At 40.3% G+C, this 19,603-nt stretch overlaps 1 pseudogene; it reads left to right on the top strand.

The window, feature by feature from the left end:
• The first annotated feature begins 8,036 nt into the window (after positions 1-8,036).
• On the top strand, positions 8,037-12,618 carry LOC122125998 (annotated as a pseudogene).
• The last annotated feature ends 6,985 nt before the right edge of the window (positions 12,619-19,603 follow it).

Consider the following 19,603-nt stretch of genomic DNA (forward strand, 5'->3'; position numbering starts at 1 on the left):
TTCTTGACTTGCATGTACGAGCCTCTGGGTTTAATTCCTCAGTACCACATGAGCAGAAAAAGCCAGAAGTGGCACTGTGGCTCAAGTGGTAGAGTGCTAGCCTTTAGCTGAAGAGCTGAGGGATAGTGCCCAGGCCAAGAGTTTAGGAACCATGACCCACAAAAGACAAACAAACAACAAAAAGTGTTCAAACATTTAAATGATGTGTGCAATAGACTATACACTAAAGATGAAAGATTATATGAATGAATTAATAATTAAAATGATCAACATTGTTTTGATTTTATAAGTAGTGGATGTAGCAGAGAAAGTGATAAGAAATAATTATTCATTCTAACCACTCTTGTATTGTTTTAAACTCATTTACTACTTTTAAACTAAAGGAGCACATAAGTATCGTTGTACAGAAAAACAAAAGTTGTACATGTATTTTAACCTGAATTCCACATTTTAAAATTTGCCTTTTAGTAAACAATCAGTATATTTTTATATAAACTACTTGTAATCCCTTTAATACTTCAGGTCAGTCTAGTATTTGATTATATCATAACTCCTCCCTTCTTTCTTTTCTTCATTCCATTCCTTCACATCCTTTCCTCCTTTCTATCCTAGCAATTAAACTCAGGGCCTCATGCATTTTAGGTAGGTGCTCTACAAGCTGAACCATACACCTGCGCTTTTTGCTTTGGTTACTTCTGGTTTGTTAGTCATGTGGCTTGAACTCTGGGCCAGGACACTGTACCTTCACTCTTCAGCTAAAGGCGAGTGCACTACTGTTTGAGCCACAATTCCACTTCTGGTTTTCTATTGGTATATTGGAGGCAGGAGTCTCACAAACTTTCCTGCCTAGACTGGCTTTGAGCTGTGATCTTCAGACCTCAGCCTCCTGAGTAAATAAAAGTACAGGCATGAACCACCTGTGGCCAGCTCTGCTTTAGCCATTTTTATGGCAGGGTTTTCTGTTTATGAGCAGGCAAGAATGGATCACAATCCTCTTTACCCTTTCTGAGTAGATGAAATTAAAAGCACAATGATTTTGGTCCAGATATTGACTGAGATCCAATAATGTGAATGTTTGCCTAGGCTAGCCTCAAATCCTAATAATCCTCTCTGCAGCTAGCAATTCAAGTGTGAGCTACCATGCCTGTCCCAAATTTCTGGTGACTAAAACATATGAACAATGTTTTAATATTTTTAAATGTTGAATTTGGGGACAATGAGTACTTTTACTTGCCTATTTTCAAATTTCACCAAAAAACCCAAATATTAACTTTTGGTTTCCTACATAGCATTAAATAAGCAGATAAACTTTAAAAAGTAATTAACTATTTAATGAAAAAAGCTAAACAATAATCATCCTTACCACTGTAACTTTGGACTTAACAACTTGTCAAACATTGTTTATATCATAGTTGTTTTTTCTGGGCAGTATTTTCGATAAACGGATCATTCCACCCCCAAGGTGGATGGCCAAACAGCCTATATCCACAGGAGTGAAAGCCAAGCCATAGGCCAACACACTAAAGGAAGACATGGTCCGGAAGTATTGTAGGTGGCAATGTCCCAACATAAGGGACAGCTTAAATAGAGCTTTTTCTTAGGAAAGATATTCTATTAACCCTTACCTCTTCTTCTGGGTTTATCACTGCTTAATTGGAAACAAGTCTCATGGACTTTGTTGCGTGGGCTGGTCTGAAATCATGATCCTCAGATCTCAGGTTCCTAAGCAGCGAGGATAATAGGCATGAGCCACCAATATCTAGATTACTTATTCCTTTAATAAAAATAAAATGGCTACAGCATGGTTTAACAGAGAGCTTGAATCCTTTCCTGAGTCTTAGAGATCTTCTGACTAGAAGCAGAACAGCAAACTGACATGTGGGAAACTGTGTCTACCATATGAAACCATTTTCCAAAAAAGTATCTGGCTCATCAGTTTGGCTTCTGGACTCACAAAATTAACATTCAATTCTCCACTGAAGTACAGGGTATCCATTGCATGCTCTGCAGCATCATAAATCACTTGCTGGTCATTAAAAACCCCTCTTTTCAATAGGAAATGCTCAAAAAATTCTGTTCATTGAATAATCATGACAACCTTAGGAGATGGGAAATACCAGTATCCAATTGTATATTGTGGTGCTTGAACTCAGGTCCTGTTCCTGATTCACTTTCTAGAACTCTACTTCTTGAACCACAGCTCCATTTCTGTTTTTGTTTTTGTTTAGTTGGTCATGGAGCTTGAACTCAGTGCCTGGGGGCTCTCCCTGATCCACTTTCTAGCACTCCACCACTTGAGCCACAGCTCCATTTCTGTTTTATTTTGTTGTTGTTGTTATTCTTGCTAGTCATGGGGCCTGAACTCTGGGACTGGGTGCTGTGTCTCATCTCTTCAGGTTAAGGCTAGCATCCTACCATTTGAGCCATAGTGTAATTCAGGCTTTTTCTTCTTATGTGATTCTGAGGATTCCAACCGAGGGCCTCATGCATGCAAGGAAAGCACACTTCTACTAAGCCACCTTCTCAGCCCACTTATGGTTTTTGAGGGATTAATTGGAACTAAGACTCTGATATGACCTTTTCTGCCTGGGCTGGCTTTGAAACACAATCCTTCCATCTCAGCCTCCTGAGTAAGAGTGTAGGCATGAGCCACTTGTTCTTGGCTCCATTCACATTTGTATACAAGTGAATAAAGCTCAGTGATATAGTGTCTTCCTCTTTAACCAAAAGCAGGTAAGAAACCAGAATTTTATTTGAAATTCAGTTGAATCTGAGTCTATATTCTTAACAACCAGGCTGTAAGTTATTTGATCTTTGCACGAGAGTGTTAGTAGATATAGAACACATGTCATGATTTTTCTATTTCAAATGGCCCATGACAGATAGTTGGGCATGGTGGTGTAAGCTTGTAATTCCATCACTTGGGAGGCTGAGGCAGAAACACATTAAGTTCAAGGCTGTCTTGGCTATGTAGTGAGATGCCATCTCAGAAGGGCAGAAAGGAAATGGCTCCTGACTATATAAGCCTTAGCAATTACTTTCCCATCTTCTGTGTCAACAAAGAAAAGCCTAAGACTCTCCAAGGCCAAACAGAAAGCATGGCCAAAAAGAATTTCCCAAAATACCTGGATACCAGCTGTGTCGACTCATTCTTGGGCCAATACAGTGTCATCCAAAGGCATTTTTGAACAGTTGGATCTATGACCCCTTCTCCCTCTCTTCAGAAAGCACTTAAGACATTGGCAACTGTAATATTAAGTGACTAGCAAGTGTCACATGGTACCTGAAGACACTAATGGTTCATGGTATACATTCTGTGAATTAGAACTTATTAAGTTTGCTGCCAAAGCTACAGCAGGTGCAGTACCAGTTGGGAGAGGACAGCAGGCTCCATAGCTTGAGCCCTATGACCTACTGAGTGCACCATTGAACCCAGCAGCCCTTCACAAAAGGCCAGGAGAGAAGGCTGGATTGACATAGAACCATACCTTCCTTCTCAGGGGGCCACCATGGTTCGTGAGGCTCCTTTGGTGTGGCATGCTACCGTCACCTCACTTCTGCTTCCTGGAAGGATAAGTCTGACCACATGCCTGTGTCACTTCACTCCCACTTCCGGTCTGGGGGGGTAAGGCCATTTGACTGCACCACCTCACTCCTGCTTCTGGTCTTGGTGAGTGGGGGCTGTGGGCTTTCACCACAACACTCCTGCTTCTGGTCTGGCTGGGTAGTTGCCATTGTCTGTGTCACCTTACTCCTATGTTCCCTCTGAATGAGTGGGGGGTGCATGCCTGTGTCACCTCACTCCTCCTTCCAGTGTGAGTGAGTTGGGGCCTCATGCTTGTGTTACTTCACTCCTGCTTCTGGTCTGGGTGGGTCCAGATTGGCTCTGAGCTTCTTAATCCCTGTAGATGCTGTTTACCCCCATGGATTGCAGCCCAGGCAAAGCATGACATCAAGGGATTAGAATGGCACCTTGTTAGGTTTGAGAACTCTGTTATAAAATTGTGTGTGTGTGTGTGTGTGTGTGTGTGTGTGTATGCACATCATGTGTGTACCCGTGTTCACTGATCTTGGGGTTTGAACTCAGTGACTGAGGTCTATCCCTGAGGTATTTGATCAACATAGAGCTCTACTGATTGAGGCACAGCTCAGCATACAGCTTTTTTGTGGTTAATTGGGATGAAAAGTCTACCAGATTTTGCTGTCTGGGCTTGCTTTGAAAGACTATCCTCAGATATCAGACTTTTCTGTAGGTATTATGTATAGGTGTGAGCTACTGGAACCTCTCTCTTTGCTCAATTGTTATCCAGAGAGAAATGTGCATGGCAAGCATTCCGGAGGAAAAAGAATTGAATTCTTCCAATGAGCAATGGTGAAAATACTCAGGTTCTAGCCCAGTGTTGGTGGATCAAGCCTGTAATTCTATCAATTCAGGAAGCTGAAATCTGAGAATTGCCGTTAGAAAGTGTGTGGAGGACTGAGTCCTTAAGACTCTTTATCTACAATGAACCATCACAAAACTGGAAGTTGAACTATAGCTCCAAGTTGTAGAGAGCCAACCTCAGTGAAAAAGCTCAAGGAAAGCACTCAGGTTGTGAGATCAAGCCCAGTGACTACAAAAAAAATGAGAAATATACCTGGGTATTCAGTATAAGTTTACCATTTTAAATATCACTTTCCCATTATATTTAGCTCTGTCATAGGTGCATGAATCAAAGGGGAATAAGAAGCTTGGCTAAAAAATATAGGCAGCATTGTGCGGGGGAGGGGGGCAATGCGTGTGTACATGCACATTTGGCAGTCCTGAGGCTTGACCCTAGGGTTTTCATCTCTTGCTTGGCTTTTTATCCATCAAGGCTGGTATTCTGCCACTTGATCTAAAGCTCTATTCCCAGATTTGTTTTTATTGTTAATTGGAGATAACAGTTGTACATACTTTCCTGCCTGTGGTGGCTTATTCTAAAACATGACTATTTTGAATCCTGCTGTAAAAAATGTGTGTGCACACAGCTCTACTATAACGCTGACTTAAATTTCTTCAGGTGTATATGTAGGATTTCCTGGGTGGAATTTCCACACTGATTTCTGTTGTGTTTACATTGATTCACTTAATTGCCAACACTGTATAGAGTGTCTTTCCCCACCTCTTTGCCAGTATTTGTGTTTTCTTTGATAATAGGCATTCTCATTATGCAGAGATGGAACTTCAACATATATTTGATTTGCATTTCCTTGATTGCTAAAGACATTGAATATTTTTCGTGTATTCTGTAGACATCTATATTTAATTTGGGACCTATCTAGTCAATTCACTTACCTATTTATTGATAAGATTATTTGTTCTTTTCCCTTAATGTTCTTTGTGTGTTTCATATTTTGAGTCTATACATTCTAGACGTTAGGATTTCTTCTGTTACTCGAAAGGCAGGAGTTTAGGCTTATTTCACTTATTCTTACCAAAAGACACCTTCTAAACTTCAAGTTATTTAATCTATGATTGATTTAAAAATGAGCTGACAGAATTAACTCTCAGAGTGACTGCCAACAAGTACAAGTTTTGAACTCAGAATTCAGTGTCTACAAAGAGAGATATATTTTAGTATTTTAAATAAAAAAGAGATGTATATTAGTATTTTAAATCAATAAAAGCTAATCAGCTACATTTTCTCAAAATATGTAATTCTAAATATTTCACTACTCTTCAAGGTAAAACTATTGCAAATTTTAGCACAAATTAACAATTTTACGTTCTATTTATTTCCTTGGCAATCATTCAAGCTAGCCAAATTAAAAAAATACTATTTTGACCAGTTGCTGGTGGCTAACATCTGCAATCCTACTACTGAGGAAGCTGAGATCTGAGGATTTCAGTTGAAAGCCAGTCTTCAAGAAACTCTGTGAGACCTACTTCCAAAAAACCACCAGAAAACCAGAAGTGGTGCTGTGGTTCAAGTGGTAGAGTGCTCTCCTTGAGCTGAATAACTGAGGGACTGCCCCCAGACCAAAAGGTCAAGGCCAACAACCAACCAAAACAAACAAAACAAGAAGAAAAAAAGAAAAAAACCAACTGTATGAAGAGGAATAATCTCCAAGTTTTTATTCAAATTTTTAATGCTTGTGGTAACTGTTTTCATTTGGTAAAAAGTGGACAGCTTATATATGTCATTGTGATAAATTTGCTACTATGTGGTTGCTTTTCTCCTATTTATAGTTTTATTCATCTAACATTATTGAAAATAAAAAAATCCATGAAGGGCAAGACATATTATTTGGCAAAACTGGTCAGTTAAAATGACTAGTACATTCTAGTACTTTGGCAAAGAAGCTGTCATTTTTATTCCCTCCGCAGGATTTGAACAATGAAAAAAAATGTCTTTTCCAAAAAGTGAGTAAGATGGCTCATATTGAAATAATTAGAAGATAGTGAAAAGAAAGTTTAGGGTGCATAATATGTTTAATTTTTAACCTTTCTCACAAAAAAATCCCAAGAAACTTAACACACATTTGTTATTGATATTTATATCAAAGAGCCCACTGCAGGTGCCTGACACCTATAGTGTGCAACTCAGGAGGATGCGATCTGTGATTGAGATTGGAGCCAGCCTGGAAAAGCAATAATTGCATGGATGATGCCTCCTACTATTATATCATGTCTTTTCCTCCAATCCTCAAAGTGAAGCTGTCTCCCCACATGACCATCCTTCTGATTTATTGACATTGACTTTTTGATTTATGGTTTTCTCCAACAGCATGACATGTGCATGGAGGCAGGCCATTCACATCTGTATTCACATCTTTCTCTCTAGTTGCCTACAATAGTGCCTGGTCCTCAGTGCTTAGTAGTCTTGTGTGGAGATAAGCCTGTTCTGCTCATGAAATCTCAAAGTTCAATCAGGAAAGCTCATCAAGCTATGGTCTTATGGTAAATCATCATTTCTTCTAAATATTATGTTTTTCTCCTTGTGTATCTAAGTCCACCTAAGGGTGAGATCAGTGCCTGACACCTATCGGTTGTGATAGCAAAGGTAGCTATGACATCATAGAAATTTATTGTGAAGCTTCAGGAAGACCTGATAACTGAAGCACCCAAATTGGTAGGTTCCCACATCTTGGAATACATTCCACATATCTGCAATCAAACCATCATTCATTCTTTGCTGGGCTCAGACTCATCATATGTTTCCCTTCTCTATTTAAAATAATGAAAAATGTGTTTTTGATATGTTATTGAATTATTGAAATGTGCCTCCAACCAAAAAAATAATTCCATTAGTGGAATGTAAATATAAGGCATGGATAAAAACAATCATAAAAACTCCTAGGGAAAAGATCAAAAGTGGCAGCTACTACAAAAGTTGTTTCTTAATCTCAGCACTGGTATCTCACACCATAATCCTAGTATAATGTAAACTAATGAAACTTTTCTTTTTGTACCAGTCCAGGGGCTTGAACTCGTGGCCTGGGCTCTGAGATCATTTGATGAAGCCTAGCACTTTACTACTTAAGTCATAGCCACACTTCTAGTATATTTGGTAGTGTAGTGGAGATAAGAATTTCACCCACTTTTCTACCTATGTTAGCTTCAAACTGTGATCCTCGATGTCAGCCTCTTGAGTAGGATACAGGCATGAGCCACCAGTCCCCAGCTAAAAGTTATTTTTGTAAGATATAAAAGTTTACTTATACAGGGGAAGAAAGGGGGAGGGCGACAGCGGTAGGGGAGGGCGAGGGCGAGGGCAGAGCCTGAGTGTTCCACACATCCTGCACCAGCGCCTAGTGGCACGCCCCACTCTCCTCCCATGGCTGGGACGGCTGCAGTCTTCTTGGTCCTCGCGGTCCTCAGGGGCCTGTGCAGGAGCAGCGGCAGCAGCAGGCAGCCAAAGCGGCCCACCTACCCTGCAACCCAGGCCTGGCCGGCGCGACAGCAGGTGATGGAGTAGCTGGCCGCCAGTGTAGCAGAGAAGCACTGAATGAGCCAACCCTGCCGTCCCAGAGGAGCTCACTCCAGTGCCGCATCCATCAGGCCCGCCGGCTCAATGAGTGAACAGAGTATCTGTCAGGGAAGAGCTGCTGCATTGGTTTGTGATGATGCCAATAAAAGTGGGTGCCAGCTGTGGTTCAACTGGGTTCAGCAGAGTTCATATCTATCACCATACAGGCAACAACACATTCAGAGTGCTGGGCAGGAAGATCCAGGATCATCAGTTGGTGATCAGCTGTGCCATCCCCAAAGGATTAAAGTATAATCAAGCAACACAGACCTTCCACCAGTGGCGAGATGCCAGGCAGGTGTACAGTCTTAACTATGGCAGCAAAGAGGATGCTAATGTCTTCGCAAGTGCAATGATGCATGCCTTAGAAGTGCTGAATTCACAGGAGGCAGGACCAAAATTGCCTAGATAAAATTCACAACTGCCTGATCAAGTTCAAAATGGCCCATCCCAAGAAGAGTTGGACATCCAAAGAAGACAACTGCAAGAACAGAAACGTCAGAAGGAGCTGGAGAGGGACAGGCTGGAGAGAGAAAGAATGGAGAGGGAAAGACCAGAGAGAGAAAGGTAGAGAGAGAGAGGCTGGAGAGAGGTTGGAAAGAGAGAGGTGGAGCAGCTGGAGCGGGAGCAGATGGAGCACCTGGAGCAAGTGGAATGGGGTCAAGAGAGCAGAGTGCCGAGTAATGCCACCTCTGCCTTTGTGGAGGCCCCTGTAAACTCTGAGCTGGGAGACCCCTCTGCTTCTGAGCCAGGCTTTCAGGAAGCCTCTCAGCTGTCAGAGGCTCCAGCCCCGCAGGGTGTTATTTTGGGACCACCTGCACCTCCATCTCCTCCAACACTCCCACCAGGTCCAGCCCAGGGCTCTGTATTCTCTCCTCCCCCAGAACCTCCTCCTTCACCCCCACTGCTATCCTCTGGCCCTCCTCCCCCACGCCCTCTTCCTAATCAAGCCCCTCTCCTGTACCACCTCCTGCCCCTCCCTTCCTGCATCCGGATTTTTTTTTAAGGATCCTTTTCAGAAGATAATCGTCCTTTAACTGGACTTGCAGCTGTGATTGCTGGAGCCAAGCTTAGGAAATTGTCACGGGTGGAAGATGCCTCTTTGCACGGTGTTCACAGATGTGAACTCCGTGCCAGCTAAAACAGACATGGGTGGTGGAAATGGACCCGTTCCCTTGGCAGGTAGCAGCTTAATGGAGGAAATGACTCTCCTGATGGCCAGAAGGAGGAGAATGGACGAAAAGGGATCAACAATAGAAGCAAAAAATGAAGAATCAGAACCTGTAACTTCTAAGGTCTCATCAACAAGTACACCTGAACCAACCAGGAAACCTTGGGAAAGAACAAATACAATGAATGGCAGCAAGTCACCCGTCATCTCCAGATGAGATTCTCCAAGGAAAAATCAGATTGTTTTTGACAACAGGTCCTATGAGCCATTATAAGTCCACACCCTTGTCCCAGCCCAGTGCTGACCGGGTCCAGACAGAAAGCCTTGACTGTGACAGACTGAAGCAGGATATTTTAGATGAGATGAGAAAAGAACTAACCAAGCTGAAAGAGGAGTTCGTTGATGCAATCAGGCAGGAGCTGAGCAAGTCAAATACTGTATAGAGAAGCAAACTAAGCAGAGATAAGACTTGAATCTGGAGAAAAACAAACATTCCTACAAACAACTGTCAACATCACCCCTACAGTTATGAGCTATCAGAAGAAAGTGGAAAAGGAGTCAAGGGGAAATCCCCATCCTCTGAAACCTTCTTAAGTTGTGACTCTGGCGATCATCTGTTTTCATCTCCATTTGCTGCTGCTTTGACCTTTACTGCAGGATGAAAAGAGAGTTATGTATGAGTTTCCATAACATTTATGCAGAATATATAAACCCATCAGGCAAGATCGCCATGCATTGAGATATTTTCATGTTGAAATAAAACCACACATTTCCCACAAACCCACTGCTAAAATAAAGAGTAGAAAGGCTCATGAAGTTCTCCCCCCCTTCCACATCCTCCCCTCTTTGAGTGCTGAGGAACTGAGCAAGCACTGCTTTTGTATTGCATGTCTCTCTCTCAGGTTTGTCTTCCTATCGTTTTTGGTATTCCATGACTAATTGAGATCAGCGCTATGTAGGTTTAGATCTTAAGATGAGGAACAAATAGAATTGTACATGTTTTCAAAGGATGACATTTACAAGAAAGTGTCTGTAGATGACCAAGTGAGTCGTGAGTGATTGTACAGTGATAGGAAGTCCAAGTTAGCCTTTAGTGGTTAATTAGAGAAGAGAGCATTAAGGACTTTCTTCAATTTTCAGCCTCCTGAATCTGGCATAGCTCTTCTCTCCAATTAACTTTCCCACAAATGCCAAACGTTATGGTTAGTCCCATGTATGCACTGAGAGAGCATCTGAAATTCAATTTCTACTCCCAGGCCAAGCAAAAATGAAAAAAATAATAAAAATTAAAGGAGGTGGAAGCAAGCACATATTAAAGTTTTAAAATGACCCAAATGTTGCTGGTCATGTGTGTAATCCTTACTACACAAGAGGCTGACATGTGAGGATTGCAGTGTCAAGTCAGCCAGGGGAGGAACCTGCTTGAGACTCTTATCTCCAGTTACACAGCACAAAACCTTGAGCTGTAGCAGAGGTGTTAAAAACACCAGCATTGATTGTGAAAGCTAAGATATAGGTCACAGAGTCAGAGGTGAAGCCGCAGGATCAATAAAATTTTAAACGGATTGAGGATGAATAGAGGATGAAATCTGAGGAGCATCCGTCAAAGTTAGCCCATACAAGAAAGTCCATAAGGCTTTCTCTCTGTGTGCATCTGTGTGCTATCCTATGGCTTGAGAATGTTTTGTTCAAAGATAGAGCTCCACCACTCCCAACTTTTCATTGATTAATTGGAGCTAAAAGTCTCATGGACTTTCCTGCCCTGGGTGGCTTTGAACCATGATCCTCAGATTTCAGGCAACTGATTCATTCGGGGCGTTGCATAAGGCTCATCTCCTATTAACTACCAAGAATTAAAAAAAAATGGAGTTGAGCTGTGACTTAAATGGCAAACTGGGTAATCACTTTTTAGGACAGCACCTAGGGCCTTAGTTCAAGCACCAAGACAAAACAAGTATATCTACAAGCTTTCCTTTGGCTCATTTGGTAAGCCACTAGTCTTGAAGGTAAAGCTCTGGCATTGTATCCAATCTCTGATTTGTAGCCCCATGACTAGCACATATACAATAAAAATTTTAAAAAAATGCAAAAAAAAAATTTAAGTGGAAAAAAGAACATATTAACATTTTAAAAATGAGCAATGGTTTTATGGTTCATGTGTATAATTGGAGTACCTCAGGAATCTGAAATCTGAGGATCAGATTTTCTGTGTAGCCAGACTACACAGAAAAGTACATTAGAATCTTATGTCCATAAGCCAGAAAAAAAGCTAAAAGCTGAGCTGTGGAAGTTGTAAAATATCATCCTTGAGCCAAAAAGCTAACAAACACAAGGACACTTGTGGTTCTGTCTTGTAATCCTAGCTACTCAGGAGGCTGAGGTATGAAGATCACTGTTCAAAGCCTTCCTGGGAAGGAAAGTTCATGAGACTCTTATGTCCAATTAACCACCAGAAAACCTTAAGTGACACTGTGGGTGAAGAACTCGAGCATTCACCTTAAGCTGAAGAGCTCAAAGACAGCACTCAGGCCAAGAGTTCAAACCCTACCCTCCGTAAAAATAGGTAAGAAACAGCAATGAGGCCCAAAGATTAGGTCTACTGACCGCAATAAAAAAGCATTGAGGTTGAAGGGAAGAGCTGGATAAAAATATTAAAATAAGGCAGAGGCTGGTTGCTTATGCCTGTAAATCCTAGCTACCCAGGAGGCTGAAATCTAAGGGCTGCAGTTCAAAGCTAGACCTACCAAATGTCCATGAGACTTGTGCATGTAATTACCAGTACGAGGAATTGAACTTGCCCTGTTTTACTCAAGGCTAGAGTCCTACCACTCCAGCATTTTGTTGATTAATTGGAGATAAGAATCTCAGACTCCGGCTGGGAAGTTGGCTCAGTGGTTGAGTGCTTGCCTTGCATGCATGAGACGTGGATTTGTTTCCTCAGAACCACATATACAAAAAAAGCCGGAAATGGTGTTGCAGCTCAATTGATATAGCGCTAACCTTAAGCTGGAATGCTGAGGGACAATGCCTAGGCCTAGAGTTCAGGCCCCACAACCAATGGAAAATAAAAGAACCTCAGACTTTGCTGCTCAGACTGGCTTCAAACCAAGAGCATCAGATTTCAACTTCCTTAGTTGTGCTGGGCTTTGCCTGAGACTTTTCAAAAAGAAAGAAGCTGGAAGTTGCGCTGTGACTCAGTTGGCAGAACTGAGCAAAATCTCTGAGGCAGTGGCCAGTCTCTAGATTGAGAAAAAAAAACCATAAAAACTTTCAAAAATAAATAACACAATGTAATACAAAAAATGTTAATATGATGCAAAGGAAAACTATGTTTCTTTTAAATGCAGCAAACACGAACACACTACAAAATTTCAAAATAATATACTGAAAGTAAGGGGAAAGGAAAATTTTTAAAATTCATGCAAATATTAAATCTAAACTGACAGGACCAAAATCTAATGTTATCAGAAACTTATCTCTTACTTTTCTCTCACTTGTAAATGCTTACAAGCAATTGTCCCTCCAGTTTCAGCACTAGTATGGTGATTTGGAAATGACCTTTCTATGCAGCCTTGTCTGAATAGGGATCTTCCTTCTTTAGCCTCGAGTTAAACTACAGCCACTGCCCTCATTTTAATTCACAAATCCTTTAAAACTCAACCTCAATATTCAAATGATTGGTCATATGTAAAAGAATGAATAAACATCAGAGATCCACCAGAGATCCTCTGAGGAATACAATCATAACAGTAGAAGAGCACCGACCATTCAAGGCAGGTAACAGAAGGAAGATTTGGCATTTCTTTTTTTGGATGTGCAGGGGTTGAAAACAGGGCCTTATGATTGCCTGGAAGGACTACAATTCAGTGATATTAATTATATCCACACTACTTTGTAACCATTACCTCTGTTCGTGAACTTTCTTTTCAATAATGATGGAATCCACACAATCATTGAGTATTAATCACCCCCAATGACCTGCCCCAGAAACTTTTAATCTTCCATTTTTCTCTTATGAAATGGTTTAGTCAATATATTTCACACAATAGATTATTTTTGTGTCCATCGATGACAGATATATATTAATTGCAGCCTTTTGTGGATGAGTCATCATTTATGCATACCTCACGTTTTATAAACCTATTCATCTGATAGACACTCCAGGTGTTTACAACTCCTGACTATTGTAAACATTGCTGATGTTATCGTTGGCATGTGAGCTATTGGTTTTTGTTTGCAGTTCTTTTGGGTATACAATGAGCAACGGAATTGCTGGATCATGTGGTAATGCTATGCTATGTTAGAAGAATGTGTCAAATTCTAACATAATTGCTATATCACTTTCATCACCACAGAAATGTACAAATGGTCAGTAAAATGTACAAAAGTATTTCAAATCTTCCACAGCTGTGCCCTAAAGGATCTTTTTTTTTACTTTTTACTTGGTTTTATTTAGGCCATGCAGGTCTTGAACTATGTAGCATTGTCTAGAGCTGAAGTGAGAACAATAACAAATGCCACTGACCCAGCCTCCAAAAACATTTATTCTGGTAGTCATTTTTTCTAGAGATAAATTTTAGTGATTATATGCATGTTAACTCTTTTAAAATAAGGTTTTGAATTTTAAAATGACATATAATTGTAATGACTCTGTGTACCATCTTTATTATAAAAAATATATTTACTAAAACTATAAAAAGACAAAAAGGTTTTGAACTATCTGAGTTAGATGTCAGCTTCCCAGCAGAAAAATACATTACAATCACAGTCTGATAAAGACCCAAGCGAAATAACACAATAAGAGCTCATCTAAAGTAAAATGAAGAGCAAGGACTGGGGCAGGAGTAGAGCACTTGCTTACCAAGCAGCCTCTGAATCAAAACCCCAGTACTGCCAAGGGATAAATAAAATATTAACACTTAAGAAAAGGTGCATATTATAGTATGATGGATGACATGGAGGTACACATCTGTACCAAGGCAGTAGAATTATGAAGTTAAGAACAGTCTTGGCTACATAATGAGACTCATCTTGAATAACATAGAATAAAATAAATCAAACTACATTTTTAAAGACTAAGGTGTATTTAAATATAATTCAAATCGTTTTGCATGTGCAAGGAACTGATATAATGCACAAAAATTATATGCTTTAATAACTACAATGTCAGTTTATCAGTGCAGTACAAGGGGCCCCTTGTCTGGAATCCATCCTAAGACAGTTGGTCCACCTGTCTTCTGGGATAGACTGAGGGCGTTGCTGGGCAAACTATATTTTGATCTCCATTCTTGGGTCCCACTTACAAATCTTTTTTTAGTAGACCCCCAACAATTCTCTCCCATCCCAATAACAGCCTCCTGGCTTTCAAGTGAGGTTATCTTTGATATCTCTTAGGGCTCTCCACTCTTGGCTGGAACTGCTCTGTTCCTAGGCCCAAATTCAGCAGCTTGTTTTGAGAAGAGTGGTAGCTATTTTGCTAGCCAACTCTGTCCTCTGCCATCTCCTCCTCAAATTAGTCTTTGGTATCAGTATGAATCTGCTCAGATGGTAGAGCCAACCTGGGCTGGCTTTGAACCCTGATCCTCAGATCTCAGTCTCCCTTGCACCTGGCATCATTTCTTCCTTCGAGGAATATTTCAGGAGGATAGAATAGCACAGCACCACATACATTTGTTAGGAATTGGCCCGGGGTGAGCCAGATGCTCAGACTCAAACCACTGACCTTGATATTGCCTTTGGTGTCCAATAGGATGTTGTTGGACTTAAGGTCGTGTGTGATTCTGTTTTGGTTTCCAGACATATCCAGGGATCCAGGGCTTGTTCTTTTTCATCTTACAAAGACAGCTCTAACATCTTCCCTTAGTCATGGTATACTGAGCCCTTTGGCTCTGGCATAAATGAGGAAAGACAGGCAGAGCTGTTGCTAAGGAAAGCAGACAGGGCTGCATTGTTGCTGAGAAAAGGCAGGCAGGCCCTCTCTTGTTACATAGTTTCATTTTATTTCCCATTGTTGGTAAATAAAGCCTCCTGATTGGACTTCAGGAACTATCCACAATCATTTCTCCATTACTTTTCCCTGCTCTTACCATACTGCCTTTCCATTTAAATTCATTTTTACTTTTAATTTTTGTCAGAAGCAAAGAGGCAATTAAAAAATCTATATGTAATGTTAATTTTTATTCTTTTTTTGGAGGGGGAAGTCGTGGGCTTGAACTCCGGCCCTGGACGATGTCCCTCAGCTCTTCACCTCAAAGCTAGATCTCTACCACTTGAGCCACAGAGCCACTTTCGGGCACTTTTCTGCTTATATGGTGCTGAGGAATGGAACCCAGGGCCTCATGCATGCAAGGCAGGCACTCTACCACTGAGCCACCTTCCCAACCCATAGTTTTTATTCTTGAATTACTAAAATTCATGCAGAACATGTCAATTCAAGCAGCATAAAATGGCAGACGGCATGAGTTTGATCTCTGTCCCTCTTCTGTGGCTCTCTTGCTCTACTCTAGGTTGACCACTCCTACTAGTTAGTTATGTATCTCTGCATTTAAACCAAATGTGCACAAAGGAGAAGCTATTAAAAATAGACTACCCACAGTTACCCAAGGTCCTCCAAACCTATCTTACTAAGAGGCCAAATTTCCAATTCACACTATGGAGAGTCAAACTTCTACACTCAGGTTCAAAGACCTGAACCAAGTCTGTGCTGGAACCACATGACTGAAGTTGGTAGCTCATTGTTCACTATGGAAGAAGTCTGCAATAGCTGGAAATCTGCTCTCTGCCTTTCCCACTAAGTCACAGTGTCAGGTATGAGAACTAAGGAGTTACACAGGGCATTTACAGGTTACTAGACTTTGGGTTTTAACTTTTGTAATTCCAAGTTTCACTTCAGATCAAATATTGGGCCTGCACAGCAGCAGCCCAAGAGAAAATGATGTCCAGAACTTTTGTAAGTGTCTCAAAATACTTGAATTTGCTTTTATTGATTTATCTTTTTTACTACAATGCACACCTGTGGTCAAATGGGGGCTTTCTTACGGCTTAAGGAATTTTTTATAACATCACAATGAAATTGAAATACACAGCTATAACTCTTTCTCTAAAGGAATACTGATGGATTTGGCCGTAGGAGAGTTCAAGCTGATGACCTCCAATATTCTAGGCAGAGGTTCTATTACATAAGTTCCCTACTCCAACCTTTGTTCTTCACTTTGAGCATATCAGCACACTGCCTTATGGATTTCAAGAATGCAGATGTAAACTATCTGTTAAGAAACTGTCTTTGGAAAGGATGATGCTCTCTTTTCTCTCACTCTTATAGATGTTAATAACCCGTTTCATGGAGCTGTATGGCATAAGGCATTTTGCTACAGTATCAGATGATTCTGAAGTGATATCACTATTCTTTTAACATCAATCATTCTAGATTTAAAGAAAAAGACCTTGAATATCTTGAGTAAATTGATGAGGTCTTTAAAATCCAAAAATTAGAGCAGCTGTTCAGATTTTGGATTCCATGAAGTATCCTACTGGATTTAATTTTTAAGTGAGAAAACAGCTGCTTTCATGACCCACCTAACTATAAAACTTTCTTGGTCTTAGTTACATTGCATTTTAAGGTAAATGACAAAAGTGCCAACTTATTGACTTTATAAGGGACTCAGGATTACATAATTAAATAGTTGTCAAAATTTACTGAGTTGAATAGAGAACGTGCTTAATTTATATTAAAGTAGTAATGTATTGCCATTAATACAAGGATGGATTTTATTAGTAAATATTGAAAAGGAAAAAAAGTATTTCTATAGGGGATTCATTCTGGCAATAGTCACTTTGCAGTAGGCTGATCCTTCCTGCCTTCTTTCAAACGCATGTTATTGTTATATGTTATTATTCAAACGTGTGTTATTGTTTTAGTTCCTCTCAAGAGCTATAGGGCTAATCTTGGATTCCATTAAGAAAACACCAAAGTGCATACTGATATTATAACTTTTTATTTATTTTTTTGTTGGTCATGGGGCTTGAACTCTGGGCTTAAGAGCTATCCTTCAGCTCTTCAGCTCAAGGCAAACACTCTACCACTTGATCCGCAGTGCCACTTCCGGTTTTTTGGTGGGTTATTGGAGAAAAGAGTCTCACGGACTTTCCTGCATATTCTGGCTTTGAACCGTGATCTTCAGGTATCAGCCTCCTGAGTAGCTAGGATTGCAGACGTGAGCCACCAGTGGCTGGCTCTGATATTACGATTTTTAAAGACCAAAAATGATCTATTGTATGTTTCCAACAATACATAAAGTCCATAACAAATAAAGACTTTAATGTTATTTTAAGCAGTTGTGTAAGGGGGTTATAATTCAACAAATACGGAAACCTCATATGCCTTAACTAATTCTTTGAATTTTCTCTTTATTGTCAAGTTAAAAAAAATCTGGATCCACTTTAGTGAAAATTTCCAATTGGACCCTTTGTCATGTGCCCTCTGCACCTAAAAATACATAAGAATTCACTTTGTTTTTAAATTGTTGGAGCAAGTTCCAAGACCTGCACATATGTTGAATGGAAGCCACTGGTGTATGTTTGGCTCCTGCACATAGCCAGCGTTCTAACAGGATCACACATGAGGACATGGATAGTACTGAAGGACAAAATTTTGGGATCAAACACTAGGACCTGGCAGCCACTAAGGACAGAAGGCATTGGCTGATGCCCTTGTAGTTCCTGCAACACTGCCATGGCTATAGCAATTGCGCCTCGCATACCTGTAGAAACCTTGGCAACAGTCCTAAAGGCTCAAGACTAAAAGAGCCAGTGGGTTCATGCCAACCTGTGATTGGTCCATTGCAGCCATTGTAGGTGGTCTCTGCAGTCCATTAAAGTGCTGAGATTTCCTGGTGACCTGCTGGACTCAGTTCTACATTGAGTGTGTGGTATTTTTTTTTATTTGGAGGGGGGCTATGTTTTGTTTGGGTTTGAGTATTTCCTTTTGGTTATTGCTCTGGTGTTGTTATTTGCTTAGCTAAATTTAGGTAGATTTACTTCTTGCCATCCTAGCAAAAGATGGGGGAACACATTGAATTATCCTCAAGCTCTTAGGAAAAGGAGATTGTCACTGAACAAGACAGTATGAAGGAGATTATTGGCTACAGCAGGAGATTTTCCCTGAACAATACAGTGTGAAGGAGGAGATCATTGACTATGGTAGCTATGGATATGTAAAGTTGGCCTAGCACCACCTCATAGACACTAAGGTGGTAATGAAAATAATCCTAAAAGGAGAGTTCAACAATTGTCAGATCAAATATGAGATGGACAGGCCGGGATTGTGGATCAGTGGTAGATGATTGCCTCGCATCCACAAGAACAGAAAAAGCTGGAAGTGGTGCTGTCGCTCAAGTGGTAGAGCTCTAGACTTAAGCTGAGGAGATCAGCCACAGTGCCTAGGCCCAGACTTCAAGCTCTAAGACCCACAAAAAAATAAAAAAATTAGATGGATATTATTACGTTTTTCCATCACTCACACATGATTAGGTCATACCAGGTGAGGGAAAAGGATGAGCATCAATACCTGGCAGTGGAACTGACCATCTAGAGACCTCCTGACATATATGTGAAAATCATAACACCTATTCAAGAACGAAGTCACGAGATTGTTCAGATTGAGAGTACTGTGCATTACTTTAATGAATATATAAATGAACACTGAGACATTAAACCCAATAACATCGTTTTGGATGACAAAGGCAATGTGAAGGTCAATGACTTTAGCATGAGCATGAGGATTTCCCAAGGGTAGTTGCTGAAGGACATATTTGGTACCTTAATTTTGTCCCTATAAAATATTACTGCATGGAAATTACAATGGTTGCAATGGAGACATCTGATGTTTGGCAGTCCTCATTTGTATTCTATGGGGATGGCACATTTCCCATTTGAATATATGAATTTTAGCCAGATAGAGGTAATTGTCTTGGAGGTCACATACATTTCTCCATTCACTTGTCTCCAAAAGAACAAAATATTATCTTGAAACTGAAAACTGCAGACCCAAAGGAGAGGCACAGTATGGAACAAACAATAAAGATTGGCTCAACCAAGTTGAGGAATATTTCCTCTGTCCTGATGAGCTACTATGTAATAAGCTAAACCCTATTATTCTTGCACTCATATGTGATGGGGTACAGCCTGCCTGATATGTACAAATCTATATTGGACAGGACATTCAAGGAAATCATTAAAGTAGAATGACAGCAGTGAAATTAAATCAGTGCCTTCAATTGTTTCAGTGTGCCCATTTTCTGCAGATATATAGTATGTACATATGTATATATCTCACAAATATATTACATATTAAATATGTTATATGTAATTATATATGCGTAAATATACATAATTTTGGAGATGGACTTTCATGGAATTCTCTGCTTTTGCTTCAAGCCAACAT

The sequence above is a fragment of the Dipodomys spectabilis genome, unplaced genomic scaffold, assembly GCF_019054845.1.
Source record: "Dipodomys spectabilis isolate Male_0828 unplaced genomic scaffold, ASM1905484v1 ptg000270l, whole genome shotgun sequence".
In the NCBI taxonomy this organism is placed as follows: domain Eukaryota; kingdom Metazoa; phylum Chordata; class Mammalia; order Rodentia; family Heteromyidae; genus Dipodomys; species Dipodomys spectabilis.